Consider the following 16,753-nt stretch of genomic DNA (forward strand, 5'->3'; position numbering starts at 1 on the left):
CCCCTGCCCTCTTGTAAGGGAAGTGCCTGTGTGATGCTAGCCAGAATAAGCTCTTATTCCTAAGTTCCAGCTGCGACTCCCTCTGGGAACTGTTTAACCCCTTCCGTGCTCATGACGAGCTCAGCTTGTCATGCAGTACAATGCTCGTGTGCTCATGACGAGCTCAGCTCGTCATGAACAATGGGATTTACAGACCCCTCAGCACAGAAGGGGAAAAGTCAAAGCACCCAAGGGGTTAAGGTAGGGACCCCAGTTAGAACAACTACGTAAGGTAATGATTCTGGAGGAAGATTTATGGTTGGCAAAATGGTGTCGCCCTTACCCCCCAGCTCTTTGGTCCTTAAATCCCGGGCCACCCCTGTGCTGATAGATTTACGAGGGGACAGGCCATTGGCTGGCAGCTCTCTGTCATAGCATACGCTGGGCTCGGAATGGAATTTATAGCTCGGTCATGCTCACGCTGTGCAACCAAGGGCTGTGGAATAGTACTGGGGCCTTGACTAGTGGACTATCTTGTGGTGGCATCTTGGGTGCTAATGGTCACCTGTTTGTCTATGGGAACCCCCAGGCACAGATCTAATTTGGCAGTTAAGCCTCCCCCTTAGCTCCAAATGGTGTTTCAGTAGGGGCAGATTGCAATTGCCTCGTGGTTACCATGGTTGTCAGTGATTTTAATTGCTCGGCTAGGGGGGCGACCTCTTGCCTGATCAGGTTGCCAAGTTGAATAAGAAGGTCAGCTATTAATGACTGGGCCCAAGCTGGATACTTTGGTGCAACACTAGGGGCAAGTGGGGGCTCTACTATGGGGTCCCGATCAGCAGGGAATTCCACTCCTGGATCACACCCTATTCTTGCCTTCTTATTAATGGTCGCCCTCCCGGTTGTCTGCGTGCGCTTCCCCTTCTTACGAGTGCCCATACCCTCATTTGACAGGGGAATTGAATCTAATGCAGAGTCCACTTGAAGTAGGGGAGGCTTAATCACATCTCCAGGAGGTGTCAGCGAACCAGAAGGAGTAATTTCGATAGATGGTTCCTAGGTAGGCAGACAAAGATCAGGGGTGATTGAAAGCCGCCTTTCAGTACGTTGAATTTCAGAAGTGACAACACCTATAGCCCTTTGCAACATTTTATCAATTGATGTCACGGGGGGTGGTGTGGATAAGGCGACTTGAGCCCGGGTTACTTTTTTTGGGGGGATACAGGTGGACTTCCCCATTTCAAGACAATATTGACCAGGAGCACCCCTTAACCTAATTGCTAAACAAATACAATTAGAAGTAAAAAAAAACAATAAACCCAAGCACTCCGCGAGACAAGTGAGAATTCCAGGCTAAGAGTTCCTAGGGCAATTTACTCGCAACCCATCAGAATTTGGAAAGAGAGATAGCCACTCAGTCTAGTTATCAGTTGCAAGACTTTTTTTTTCCCCCTAACACCTTTTTTATGTATCAATTTTCCATCAATCATACAATATACTCAGAGGATATTCGTCGCAAATCTACAGATAACAAAATGATGTCAGACAGTAAACTTCAACAAAAACACAGTCAAGGGGTACATTGATTCCTGTCTGAACAGTGCATTACATCCAGTATGAAACTCACATGGCAACCACCATGTGTAATATCGCCCGGCTTGGACCAGGTACAATGAAAGCGCATCATTCCAGCATTATCGGCACCCCCCCCTCATAATCTATATTTACAACTCACTCTCAGATTGCTCGTCACTGCAGGCTAGCAAGTATTCTCTTAACGGGGCCCAGATGTCCCTGGGCTTGGATGAGGTGGGAAGTTCTTCTGCATATGTCTCTAATCGGTCCCTGCAGTATACCATGTCCTTCAACCAACCGTCCGCTTTAGGGCACCTTCTGCTGTCTCATGTAAACAGTACTCTTCTCTTCGCCAGAAGTAAGGCCACATGTATAAATCTTCCCATCACACCTTTTAGCTGAGGAGCATGTCCCAGAAGGCACAACGCCGGGGCATTTTGCAACGCAAAACCTGTCATGTTCGTAATAATGGATAACACCTTGTCCCAGTAAGTGAGAACTGGTCCGCATTCCCACGCCAAATGTATAAAGCCAACCGGTTCAGTCCCACATTGCCTGCACCCTCCCGTGTCCCGTAGGCCTATCCGCCATAACCTGTGGGGAGTGTGGTATGTTTGATGTAAAAATTTAAGGTGTATTATTCGCAGGTTACTGTTGGGGAGCATATTTGCGTCCACTCTTCCTCTGTTATTGGAGTGTCTAACACAGCGTTCCAACGTATCAGACTGGTATCCACACTATGCGGCTCGTCTTTTTGAACGGCTTGGTACAGTCTGGTGACCAGTTTGCTCTTCGACGGGGCCGTAACTGTCAGCTGTAGCACCGATGATGTCTCTGGTTCCGCCGGAAAACTAGCGTAGTGATCCTTAGCCGCCCGCCTCAGCCTGTAGCAGGTAAACTGGAAAAGTAGTGTAGGGTTACTAATATAGGATAAGTTTTCCCCAGTAAGGTACGTGCCCCCAAGAAAGAGATCGCCCATGTATGCGATACCTGCCTCTCTAAGAGCCTGTACTGAACCTCTATCTTGTGCTAACGACAGAGCAGCATGTCCCTCAGTGGGCATTGCAGGAGCGTATAGGGGGAGCCTGTGCGTTTTCCGCCCAATCGCCTGCCAGGCCGACGTGGTGATGTCGATCGTGTTGATCTCTGCTCTCGGTGTGTGTCTTCGGGAATGTGTTATGATGCCTCTCAGTGGTGTAGGGTGAGCGTCACCCTCCTCCACTGCAACATGCGGTGTAAATGCATGTGGTTTGTGAAATGGCTAGTGGTACAGTGGTTTGTAGTTATTTAAAAAGGTTTATTCAATAATACAACCCCAGAGGCAACCAAGGACCAACTCCTTCAGTAATCATACATCTCTGGTCCGCCCCCTGGATTCCACATTCTGGAATCCTGTGAGCATGGCATAGCACATAGAACATTTAAAGGAACAACAAGAGATTATTAAGATATAACATATCTCCCTTCTTATACAACTCAAAATAAAATAAAATAAAAAGTTGATAAAAATATACAACATATCCTCCTTCCTATAAAATAACTTCACAAACTTTTTAACATAAAATTAAGATAGAAACATTAGAAAGAAATATAGTGAACATTGTACAATGTTCCAAATAAAGTACACTAAACTAAGAACACTTATAGTCTTTCATCCATATTGGTTTGAACTTAGGACGAATGTATCTTCCCTTCACACCTGCATTTGATGCAATGACTAAAGATTTTGAAGAAACAGATTCTGCATTGATATTTTCCTGACTCACAAAATGCTTACATTCCAAATCATTACATTTCGTTATACTTCTCACATTCCATCGCTTACCATCATCTAATTTAACAATATTTTCAGTGGTATAAACAATTTGTTTTGGTTTAGACCATTTAGAAGAACCAGGTTTTTTATTCCCCATCTGCTGTGTGCGTACCCACTCACCAACTTTAAATGATCTTGAGGAATTCTTAATCTTGACATTATGATCATGAACATATTTATTCTGATACCCTTGTACCTTACTCAAGACATCCTTGCTGTCCAAAATCTTCATGCTACTATTTTTGGACATCCAAGAAGGTTTAACTTTAGACCCCGCCACTCGTCCCTTTAATAAGGAAACAGGAGACATTCCAGTGGCAGTATGAGGAGTATTTCTATAGCACCATAACATATCCTTGACAGCATTTTTACAGTTATCATCATTGTTGCTGGCTAGTTGAATACATTCTTTTAACACCCGGTTAAATCTCTCTACTAAACCCTTTTCTCTTGGATTGTAAACGGAAGTGGTGGTATGTTTTACACCCACCATTTTAAGGTAGACAGCAAATTCTTCTGCCACAAACTGTGGACCATTGTCTGATAAGATCACACTAGGGTATCCTTCCCTACGAAAAATTCCCTCACAAAAATCAATTATGTTGGAAGCCTTGATATCCTTCACAAAAGCAACCTCAGGCCATTTGGAATGAAAATCCATCAGAACAATAGCATATTTATTTTCAATGCCTTTTACATGAAAAGGACCACAAATATCAATAGCGACTTTGTCCCAAGGTTTATCGGGAAAAGAGGTTGCAGATATGGTAGTTTCCTGAGATTTGTGAGATTTATCACTGCACATACACGCCAAGCAATTACAAACACATCTCTCTATGTCTTTGTCCATGCCAATCCACCAAAAGTCATTCCTAGCCCTTCTTTTCATGCTGGTCATACCACTATGTCCTTCGTGCAATAAACTCAACATCTTTTCCTTTAGTAATGAAGGTAAAACTAATCTGTCACCTCTTCTAAGGATACCATCAACAAAAGATAATTCTGACCAAACCATTTTATAATCAGCAAGATTAGTCTTGTACAAAGATGATGAATCTACACCTACATGTAACTTATTGATTATATGTTGAAACACATCATCATTGGCTACAGCTTGAATCCATTCTTGTTCATTTAACGCACCATTGCATGACTCCTCAATACTGGCTACCAACCACTCATCTTTATCTTCTATTACATTATTCGTATCACAAGGCAAAGGAAGACGCGACAAACAGTCTGCATTGATATTTTTGTGACCAGGAACGTAGTTTATTTGAAAATTATACTCTTGTAGTCTGTATGACCATTTTGCTATTCTGGGTGTGGCCTTAGAAGCGCCTTTTGTAGTGAAGATGTCAATGAGAGGTCTATGATCTGTCCACAATTCAAATGCTGTTCCCCAAATGAATGTTTTAAAGTGGTCCACACCCCACCAACACGCTAAAGCCTCTTTTTCAATCACAGAATAAGAAGGTTCAGCACCCTTGAGTGTGCGAGAAGCAAAAGCAATGATCCGTTCGACACCACCATCGTCTCTTTGCATAAGGACAGCACCTAGACCATATGCACTAGAATCTACAACGATAATCGAGGTATGACTGGGATCATAAGGCTTCAGAGCAACTGCTTTGGTAATATCCTTTTTAATATTGTCAAATGCCTGCTGACATAAGGTGGACCAAACAAATGAAGTGACCTTTTTCATCAATAATCTCAATTCATGTACTTTGTCGGCAAAATTAGGAACAAATTTGGAATAGTATTCCGCAAGTCCTAAAAAAGAGCGTAATTGATCTTTATTAATTGGATGCGGTGCCTTTTCAATAGCATCTAACAATTAAATTTTTGGCTTAACACCCTCATTGGAAATAGTATGTCCAAGATAATCAATTTGTTTAACTCCAAATTTACATTTCTCACCACACACAGTCAAACCAGCATCTTGAAGTTTATGAAGAACATTATGCACATTCTTATCATGAGTAGACAAATCTTTACCCCAAATTAGAACATCATCTTGAAATACCCTCACATTTACTTCATCCTTCAAAATGCTGCACATGACTCTTTGAAAAACTGAAGATGCGGATGCTAGTCCAAACGGCATTCTTAGATATTGAAAAGCACCCTCAGGAGTAATGAACGATGTCAAATGTCTAGATTCAGCATGTAATTTGACCTGGTGATATGCATTGGACAGATCAATTGATAAGAAATACATGGCCTCCTTGATGCTAGATATCATTTCATTTATGTGTGGGAGAGGATAATGGTCAACCCAGATATTTCTGTTTAGATCTCTCAGGTCCACACACATCCTAATTTTTCCATTGGGTTTTCGAGCCAAAACAATAGGACTAAGCCAATCAGAAGCTTCGATAGGCTCGATTACTTTAGCATCACACAACCTGTTTAACTCCTCTCTTAATAAGTCTCGTAATGCAAATGGCACATTTCTTACTTTATGAACTGTTGGTATGCTGTCAGCCTTGAGAATAATTTTATGTTCAAATTTAACCAAACATCCAAGTTCTTTGCTGAACAACTTGGGAAAAACAGATTCCCACTTGGATGAATAATTGTCATTGGTTAACAAAACTTGATCAGAATAATCTTCAGATAACAATATCTGATCAGGATGATTGGGATTTAATATTAGCCCCATTTTTTTTACATCCTTCCATCCTAATAAGGCACGTCCTTGTTCAACCACATAAACTGGGCTCATACAAGATCTCCCTTTAAATGTTAACTGAGCATCAAAATAACCCAACATAGGTAATTTCACACCACAATAACCTTTGGGATGTACATCGGAGTATATCAATGTTGGTTTGCTCCCATTTTCCCACATGCATTTATCTATGATTATATATGGTGAACATGAGTCTGCCGAAAGTGCCATGTTATCATGGTTTATCAACACATTACATTTAGGAGGTTGGTAATCTTCAGAAATATCACATACAGAATCATCATGTATAACCATTACATCAATTTCTGTCTCCTTATTTTCATTTTCATCATCCTCACTATCACATTGAGGTTCAAAGAGATTAACAGAACGTTTCCAATTGCTATTATCACCAGTTCTGCACCACTTAGCGAAATGACCTATCTTTTTGCATTTGATGCAAGTGACTTTAATAGCAGGGCATTTATTAAAATCTGCAGTGTGTTTTTGACTTCCACATCTAAAGCAAATACGTTTGCTGAAACTGCTTTTGTTCTTGGTAATATTAAATTTCACATCTTTGTTATCACTTCTAAAATCAGGTTTTGTTTTGCTATTGCTTATGACACTAACACTACTAGATTCATCTTTTTCTTTTTGTTGCAGGGAACTTAATTCTTTAACATAATGAGAAGTGTTTTCCATGTTCCTAGCAGTATCAAGAGTTTTCTGTAATGAAGGATTTTTGAGTTCAAGTAAACCTTCTTGAATTTTGATGTTTTTAATCCTATTAATAAATTGATCTCGAATTATTTCTTCGTGTAAATCTTTACATTTACAGGTAATGGCTAAAGTTCTCAAACAAGCTACATATTGTTGAACATTTTCTCCTTGTAACTGTGCCCTTGAGAAAAATGTATGCCTTTCTACGACAATGCTAGTTTTCTTGCCATAGTTCTCTTCTAAAGCTTTTAGGGCTTCAGAATAAACGTCTATAGATGTGTCATTAGAACTGGTTTCACTGGTTTCACTACCTTCATCAACAGTGTCAACAACTGTAGAAACTACACGATTTATCACAGGTAGGGTTTTTAAAACTTTCCTCCCTTCCACTCCTAAATTGTGTTTTAATAAAGCTAATTTTCTAGATGGTAAAAATACATCGCCACCAATAGCTTCTAAGTAAGTTTCAAATGATTCCGACCAATCTTCCCAATTCATGGAAGGAGGGCCAGGACTTTGTAAAAATTTAGGAGGAGCTGCAACTGAAGATGTAACATCCATAATAACTTAAGTAAATTAATTATCAAGCATTAATACATTCACTGATATATAAAAAAATAAACTAAAATAAATAATGTAGTCACCGATGTCTGTTTGCTGAAGTTGAAATAGTTCAAGTTCACTTCACTTTATCACACTTCACTGTATGCAGTACTTTGAATTATAATAATTGCTGACTTCATCAAAAAAATCGATGTTTAAAGTTTCAAGCTTATTTTTTTTTTAAAGTTACTCTGTGATTGGTTATAAGCGTTATAACTCAGTATTTATTGTTTCAAAATCGTTCAAATGCTGTTGAAATTTCCATTTGAAGTAAGGTTTTCCATAGCGGGGACGAAGTTGCCGTCATACGCAGTTACAGATATCCACTTTTGTGTACAGTTGTCATGGGAATCAAAGATGGCCGCCGTGCGTCAAAAACGTGAAGACGCGATGATGCTCAATGTGATTGCAGGGTTATGACGCGTGAGTGACAGAACACTTGGAAACGCGTGAAGACAGGCAGCTTGCAGATCAACACTGCGCGTGCACTTGAAGCAGATTATCGAAAATAAACAAGGTAACGATCTTGAAGGTAACGATCTTGAAATAACTTGAAGCAATATGTTGTATGTAAACACGATAGCGATTTTGAAGTACAACGTTGCTTCCTTCAGAAAAGAGTTACAGCAATCACAGAAATTATTTGTAAACGTTGAAATTCACATACAGAGCGATCAAGGCAGAAAAAAAACCTTCAAAGTATTCAGTACTCCAAAAACGATAAGTAGGTTGTTGCTGGGAGTAAGGTAAAGGAAAAAATATATATTTAACGGAGTTTGACTGAAAGAAAGGTTTAAAATGTTCATAAAGTACCTTGTAAGTTCAAAATTATTACTGCCTTGGGGTTGAAGGTAGATCTTCATCAAGTCAAATCTTCATAAAATCAGTATTGTAGATCTTCAAATGGATCCCATCCTCGTGGCCACTGAAATGACTAGTGGTACAGTGGTTTGTAGTTATTTAAAAAGGTTTATTCAATAATACAACCCCAGAGGCAACCAAGGACCAACTCCTTCAGTAATCGTACATCTCTGGTCCGCCCCCTGGATTCCACATTCTGGAATCCTGTGAGCATGGCATAGCACATAGAACATTTAAAGGAACAACAAGAGATTATTAAGATATAACAGTTTGTACCAGTAGTATGCGTATTGAGCTTGGCAACATAGGTAGTAAACATAAATGTCTGGCGCTTTGAACATTCCTCTCTCGTAGGGTAACGACAGAGTGCGCCAGCTTATCCTCGGATGCTTGGCACCCCACATTAATCGCAATAACTGTGTTTGGATGGTTTTGAAGAAATGTTTCGTTAGTGGGACTGGGACATTGCAAAAGAGGTATAGAAATGTAGGTAATATTACCATCTTGATGATGGAGATTCTGTCCGCCAGTGATAGAGGTAAGGCCAGCCATCTGTCTACTTGTGTGACTAGGTTTGCATAAGCCGCGTCGTAGTTTTCGGTGACAACCACTTTGGGGTCCCTGTGTATCCACACTCCGAAATACTTTACAGGGTCAGCAGACCAAATCAGTGGGTACTCAACTATCGGAGGCGTGGTTATAGCAGTCAGCGGGATGATTACGGACTTGCTCCAGTTTATGTTGAGACCAGAGTACAAACTGAACCTAACATATTCTCGAAGGATAGGAGACAAATATTTGGTCGGTTCACGGCCATACAGGACCATATCATCCGCGTAGAGTGATATTCCTACCGGCCTGTTGTTGAAGTTAAGCACCGCTGCCCTGTGTATCTGCCGGATTTTGCACACCAGAGATTCCAGAACGATGGCAAATAATAGTGGGGATAGGGGCCATCCCTGTCGTGTACCTATCTCTATGTCAAACGGCTCCGATGTGTCCCCTCCCACCCGAACTCTTGCAGATGGTTCAGTATACAATAGCTGAACCCAGTGTATAAACATTGGGGAAACCAAACGGCAGATAATTCTGGACTTAAAACGTGCAGCATGGTAAATATGGTGCGTAAATTAAGAGATGTAGACCGGTCTGGAATGAACCCAGCTTGGTCCGGTAGGACCAGCAGGGGCATTAGAGGCTGCAGCTTCGTGGCCAGTATCTTCGCTAGTATTTTGGCATCCAGGTTAATGAGTGATAAACGACGATACGATTCGCAGCTTTCAGGGGGTTTGTCTTTTTTCAATAGAGTATCAGTTGCAAGAATTAGTATAGTTCCAGAATCCCCCGGAATTAATGATCTACTTGCTGTTTTGATGAAGTGGGGTTGTGGTCCAATAGTGACTTTCGTAACAATAATCTTTGGGCAATTAGTGTGTAAAGAGAAATCCAGGGGGGTGGCCCTGTCCTGTCTCTTCCTGTCAATGACGCGCAAGGACGGGCCCCCCCTTGACCCGGGCTTCGCCCGTGCATGCCCCGTGCACGACCCGCGCCGCGGGAAGGCTGCGCTGCTTTTCTGCGACGGGTGACTCCTCCCCCTGCAGCTGTGGCGAGTTGGAATTAGCACGGGGCTCCCTGGGACATGGAGTCCCACCAGGGAGAGCACGAGTCTAGCGCAGCGCTGTGAGTCAGCAAAATGATGGGGGCAGCTGGCGGTTGACCCTGGGACTAGGGGCCCACCAGGGTTCAGGTAATTACAGGCGAACTGGCCCCAAAAAGTCAGCTCCTCTGGAAAGGATTGCAAAAAGAAAAGAACGGTCAATCAATGTGTCTGTAATTTTTTGTATTCCTTTTTACTGAATCTGTTGTAACTGTTCTAGTATAGGCTTACAATGCTGCCATGATCTAGCAAGGTAGCACACCTTTTCTCATCTTTTTGATCTGGTGTTTGAGACATAAAAGAGGAACATCATGGGTGCAAACACAAAATACAAAACATGATCATTATTTTTTTTCAGGCCAAGGATCAAAGGCATATGCCTTAAAACTGTCTTTTCCGAACTATGGTCTATTTAATTTTCTTCTGAAGACATGGCAAATCGGTTGAATTCCCTGAATAATGACCTAGGCTATTTACTAGCCTATCCCATTTCTCAAGTCTGTTTCTTTTTATTCTGACCAAATGGTAAGCATGCTAAATTCCCTGTCAAAACCTATGTTCTAAACCTGTCTTTCTGAAAACCCAAGGATATTTACTTTTTGTTTAACCAAATGAGACGAATGTTAAATTCCCTATACAAAGACATATGCCCAACATAATTCAATCCTATTCAATGAACACATGGTGGGGATGTAAAATGATCTGTCCATATGTCTATGCCCTATTTCTACCTTCCCCTCAAATCTAACCCATTTATATGTCTTCTTATCAAATGGTATGTGTAGTAACGAAGCACAAAAGCATTTGGAAAGATGCTTTATTAATGTCTTCATGGTCAGTGGAGTAGAACAACACCGGCTCCAGCAACAGCTCCTACCAACACTCTGAAGATTCTTCATGTCGCTAAGTAACAAACATTTTAGAATAACAAAACCCTCATTAATTAAAGTGAAACATACCACAGTAATATGTACAGAGTACTACATATCTCCCCTTCTTCCCAAAACCCACAACTAAAACCCCCCAAAAAACCAACAAAAAAAACAGAATAACAAAAGTACTAAGTATAAGCAGGCAAAGAGGAACAAGCTGCAATTATGATCTGTATTGCGCACGCTTAACAACAACTCTGGAACTCCTTCTGAGATTGGCATGTTAAAAACCCACACCATCGCAAGGTGGAACAGTGTTCTCACATAGAGGGGTAACCCCCTTAACACGAATTTTCACAACCCTGTTAAGATTCCACCAATGACCTCCCATGACATTTACAGCATTTTAACCACCTTAACAGGATCACTAAACTTAATTTCTCCATTCTTGGTGTGAACAGGAGAATATAATCTTGATCATGTCACCCACCTCGAGCGGAGCCAACTTGACTCTCCTTTTGATATCATACTACTCCTTTTGTTTAATCTGGATACCAGACATGTTTTCTTTAACAATAGACATCAACTGTGAAACATCTGACTCTGACCTGACCCATTTTGCCATCCATCCGGGTCTGAAATTGGTGTTGGCCTTCCTGCCTCTCACCAGCCCAAATGGTGATATCTTGGTGGAGGAATGAGGCGTTCTATAAAATCACACCATACTATCCAAGGCTTTATGGACATCAAGGTTTCCCGCTCTGGTCCACTTGATACACTCCCCCACCACACGATTCATCCTTTCCACAAGAACGTTCGTCTAAGGGTGATACAGAGAACTCTTCTAGTGCTTTACACCAGATTCAGGAAACGTGTTTCGAGTCTGGAAACCCTTCTCTCAACCACACCTTCCTTAAAAACTCCACCACACTCTTGGCATTGGCTTCTATCACCAGCTTTACCTCTGACCATTTTGATGCATAACCCACGAGGACCAACATATACCAGAATACTCGTGGGAGAATATCATAAGGTTCCCATGAGGCACAGGGTCAAGACTAATTTGCATATGGCCATGTCTGAACTGGGGTTGAGTGGGGAGCAAAATAATGATGGATTAAACACAGATCTGTGACTGGGGGGTGAATGTTTTGCCATTGTGCAACATTCCATCCATCACCTTGTGTGTTTTGCTGTACGCCCAATGTGGGAACGGTATGCCCAGACGTGGATCCAGTGCTCACTACGCCACTGGAGTCAAGCTATCCTGGCTGATGACGGCTGATAGCCAGAAACCGGTCCTAGGATGCTTTGTTCCTGTCCAGGGAATACATGGCTTTGCAGGTCAGGCAGTACTGTTCCCATGAGGCAGACACAGGGTCAAGACTGATTTGCATATGGCAATGTCTGAACTGGGGTGGCGTGGTGAGCAAAATAACAATGGATTAAACCCAGATCTGTGACTGGGAGTGAATGTTTTGCCATTGTGCAGCATTCCGTCCATCACCTTGTGTGTTTTGCTGTTCGACCTATATGGAAAAGGTATGCCCAGACGTGGGTCCCATGCTCACTACACCACTGGAGTCAAGCTATCCTGGCTGATGACGGCTGATAGCCAGAAACCGGTCCTAGGATGCTTAATTCCGGTCCAGGGAAGACATGGCTTGGCAGTTTGGGCTGGACTGTTCCCATGAGGTACAGGGTCAAGACTGATTTGCATATGGCCATGTCTGTACTGGGGTGGCGTGGTGAGCAAAATAACGATGAACTAAACACAGATCTGTGACTGGGGGTGAATGTTTTGCCATTGTGCAACATTCCGTCCATCACCTTGTGTGTTTTGCTGTTCGCCCTATGTGGGAAGGGTATGCCCAGACGTGGGTCCCGTGCTCACTACGCCATTGGAGTCAAGCTATCCTGGCTGTTGACGGCTGATAGCTAGAAACCGGTCCTAGGATGCTTGATTCTGGTCCAGGGAAGACATGGCTTCTCAGTTCGGGCTGGATTGTTCCCATGAGGCACAGGGTCAAGACTGATTTGCATATAGCCATGTCTGAACTGGGGTGGCGTGGTGAGCAAAATAACAATGGATTAAACCTATATCGGTGACTGGGTGTGAATGTTTTGCTATTGTGCAACATTCCGTCCATCACTGTGTGTGCTTTGCTGTTCACCCTATGTGGGAAGGGTATGCCCAGACGTGGATCCCGTGCTCACTACGCCACTGGAGTCAAGCTATCCTGGCTGATGACGGCTGATAGCCAGAAACCGGTCCTAGGATGCTTGATTCCTGTCCTGGGAATACATGGCTTTGCAGTTCGAGCTGGACTGTTCCCATGATGCAGGCACAGAGTCAAGACTGATTTGCATATGGCCATGTCTGAACTGGGGTGGTGTGGTGAGCAAAATAACAATGGATTAAACCCAGATCTGTGACTGGGGGTGAATGTTTTGCCATTGTGCAACATTCCGTCCATCACCTTGTGTGTTTTGCTATTCGCCCTATGTGGGAAGAGTGTGCCCAGACGTGGGTCCCGGGCTCACTACGCCACTGGAGTCAAGCTATCCTGGCTGATGACGGCTGATAGCCAGAAACCGTTCCTAGGATGCCTGATTCCGGTTCAGGGAAGACATGGCTTGGCAGTTTGGGCTGGACTGTTCCCATGAGGCACAGGGTCAAGACTGATTTGCATATGGCCATGTCTGTACTGGAGTGGCGTGGTGAGCAAAATAGCAATGAATTAAACCCAGATCTGTGACTGGAGGTGAATGTTTTGCCATTGTGCAACATTCCGTCCATCACCTTGTGTGTTTTGCTGGTCGCCCTATGTGGGAAGGGTATGCCCAGACGTGCGTCCCGTGCTCACTACGTCACTGGAGTCAAGCTATCCTGGCTGATGACGGCTGATAGCTAGAAACCGGTCCTAGGATGCTTGGTTCCGGTCCAGGGAAGACATGGCTTCTCAGTTCGGGCTGGACTGTTCCCATGAGGCAGAGGGTCAAGACTGATTTGCATATGGCCATGTCTGAACTGGGGTTGCGTGGTGAGCAAAATAACGATGGAGTAAACACAGATCTGTGACTGGGGGTGAATGTTTTGCCATTGTGCAAAATTCCGTCCATCATCTTGTGTGTTTTGCAGAATATCATAAGGTCCCATGATGTCAATGTTTAGTTTCATCCACGGACCTTGTGGACATTCAATGGTCATTAAAGGAGGAACAGACACTTTGAGACTTTTGTCTGCTTTCTCCCACACACTACAACCAGCAACCATATCATCAATTTCAGCATCCATACCCGGCCACCAATACATGTACCGGATGCGACGTTTGGAAAGAGTGGACCCAAGATTTCCCTCATGAGCTCTTTGAACAATGGTTTTATGGAAAACATGTGGAGGAACAAACTTGTCAGCTCTGAGAAGTAATAATCTTCAAGAGAAAGCTCACTCTCGACCTTCCAGAATGGTTGAAGAAGTGACAACAGGGCTCTTTCCCTGGGCCATCCATTCTTCACATACAAACAGACAAACAGACCTCCTGTAGCACACAGTCAGCTTTTTGAGCTTGCATCCATTATGTTCCAGAATACACATTCAGACCAGGTATTTCCAGCACAGCCACAAACCAATCATCAAAATCCTCACGGGTGAGATCATCAAACTTGACCTCCTCTTGTTCATTTGAGTCGACAGGGAAGCGAGAGAGAAAGTCTGTTCTCCCATTTTTTCCACCCCGATATGTGTTTCACCTCAAATTGATATTGGAGAAGCCTAGTGACCATCTGTAATATTCTAGGGGTACATCTATTGTCAAAATAAGGGATCCCCTGAAAATACTAGAAGTACCTAGGACAGGGAAAATACAAGTGTACACTGTATGGGTTATGTATATATTTTGGTTTTGTTCTTTATGTATGTTTAGGAATTAAAGTGGCTTTCCTGAAGAATGCGTCTTGCATGCCGAAACGTGCGTAGAGAAAATCAAGATCTTTTCATTACTACAGCCACTCTTTAACATTAACAAAATCATTATTGATTGATGTTTGTTGTGTTGTATAAAAATATTAATGTTTGTTTTCCTCAGTGTAAATATTAGTTATGTATAATGTATTATAATTTCTAAGTGCCTACCACGATGCACTATGTTTGTCTAGTGATTTATGTTTATGTCAGAATTTTGTTAATTTTTAAATATGAAATTATATCAATAAAATGAGAGTTTTAATCTAAAAGTGTTGTACACTGGGTCTCAATATACATCAAATGTTTCTGCATATAGGGCTTGAGATGTTAATATAGCCCATCAGCTACCTAGGATTGTTACTGTTCACAATTATATTCTAGGGGTACAACACTTGCTCATACTACCACCCAGAATGCTCACCAAGTGTTTATGATCGGTCTGCACCAGGAAACGTTAACTCCAAATATACGGGCAGAATTTCTCAATCACCCACCTGCATGCCAATAGCTCTTTCTCAATGACTGAATACTGTAGTTCAGCTGTTCTTAACACACTGGAGGCAAACCCCATAATGTTGTTTTCCAATCCACCTTCCAACTGTGTCAAAGGGGCCCCTAGTCCCACTTGTCTGGCTTGCACTATAACACTGCAGGGAAGGGTGGGATCAAAAGGCTTGGGAGCATTACTGTTCTTCAATGCAGACTTGACTCCATTCAGGGCTGATGCACACTCATCACACCACTCAAACCTCGCACCTTTTTGCAGAGACTGCTGATGGGTGGTACTATGGATGCAAAGTTTGGAATGAACCTGGAATAGTACTCACATAACCCAAGTAGAGATTTTACACCTGTGCAGGAGCATCAACAATGGCTTCTAACAACCCTGGCCTGGGACCGACTCCAGCTTGTAAAATCACATGTCCCAGATATTCGACTCTCGGCACATAAACTTGCATTTTTCTGCTTTTAATACTACACCATGCTTTTGAAACAGACTCAACACCTTGTGAAGAACAGCATGGTGGGAAGAAAGATCTTTGCCAAAAATAAGAACGTTATCTTGAAAGACCAGAACTCCATCAACCTCCTTGAGAATATTACCCATAATTCTCTGAAACACAGAGGATGCCAACGCCAACCTAAATGGCAAACGGGAATGATGAAAAGTTCCTAGGGGTGAAAAAAATGTGATCGAATGACGGGATTCAGGCTCCAGTTCCACCTGGTGGTATGCACTATCTAGATCAAGTTTGGTGAAAAAACTAGCTCCCTGAGTAAACGGGAACAAATCACTGATTTTGGGCAGAGGGTGCAAGTCCACCTAAATTTCTCTGTTGAGTGACCTCAAGTCCACACAGACTCGAAGCTCCCCATCCCGTTTCCCGGCTACCACTAAAGGAGAGAGCCACAAAGAGGACTCTGTGGGCTCTATGATGCCCTTTGCAGAAAGATCTTTTAACTCCTTCTCCAAATCCAATCTAACACTAAAGGGTACTCCTCTTGAGTTTATGTTTTACTGGTATTGCCCCATCTTTAACGATGATCTTTTGTATAAAGCCTCTTATTCTGCCCAAACCACTTCCGAAATCTGTTTTTCCACACATGTCCTTCCTCTTCATTACTCACAACCAGCACTTGTTTTTTTGCACCAGGCTTCAAAATCTTCCCAAAAAGGCCTTGGTGAAACCAGCAGAGAATGTTTAGACCTTTAAGTGAGACATAAACTTTCCCTCTTATTCTCCTCCCTTTGAATCTCATCTCTTCTTAAAAAAAAACCAGCAGTTCAATTTTCGCCCCTCATATGACACAGGTGACCCGTCCGGTGGGGATAGGGGCTGTGAACCTTTCCACGTTTCCTCAAAAGCTTCTGTGTGATCATAGTGATCTTTGCCCCAGAGTCCACCAACAACTTTACTGTGTGACAACCTACATCTATGTCAACAATAGGATCAATACATGTCGAAGTATCATCCTCAACCACACTATGGGCAATCACACAATTGGGACCATCCACATTCCC

Source organism: Lissotriton helveticus, chromosome 5_1, assembly GCF_964261635.1.
Source record: "Lissotriton helveticus chromosome 5_1, aLisHel1.1, whole genome shotgun sequence".
NCBI lineage: Eukaryota > Metazoa > Chordata > Amphibia > Caudata > Salamandridae > Lissotriton > Lissotriton helveticus.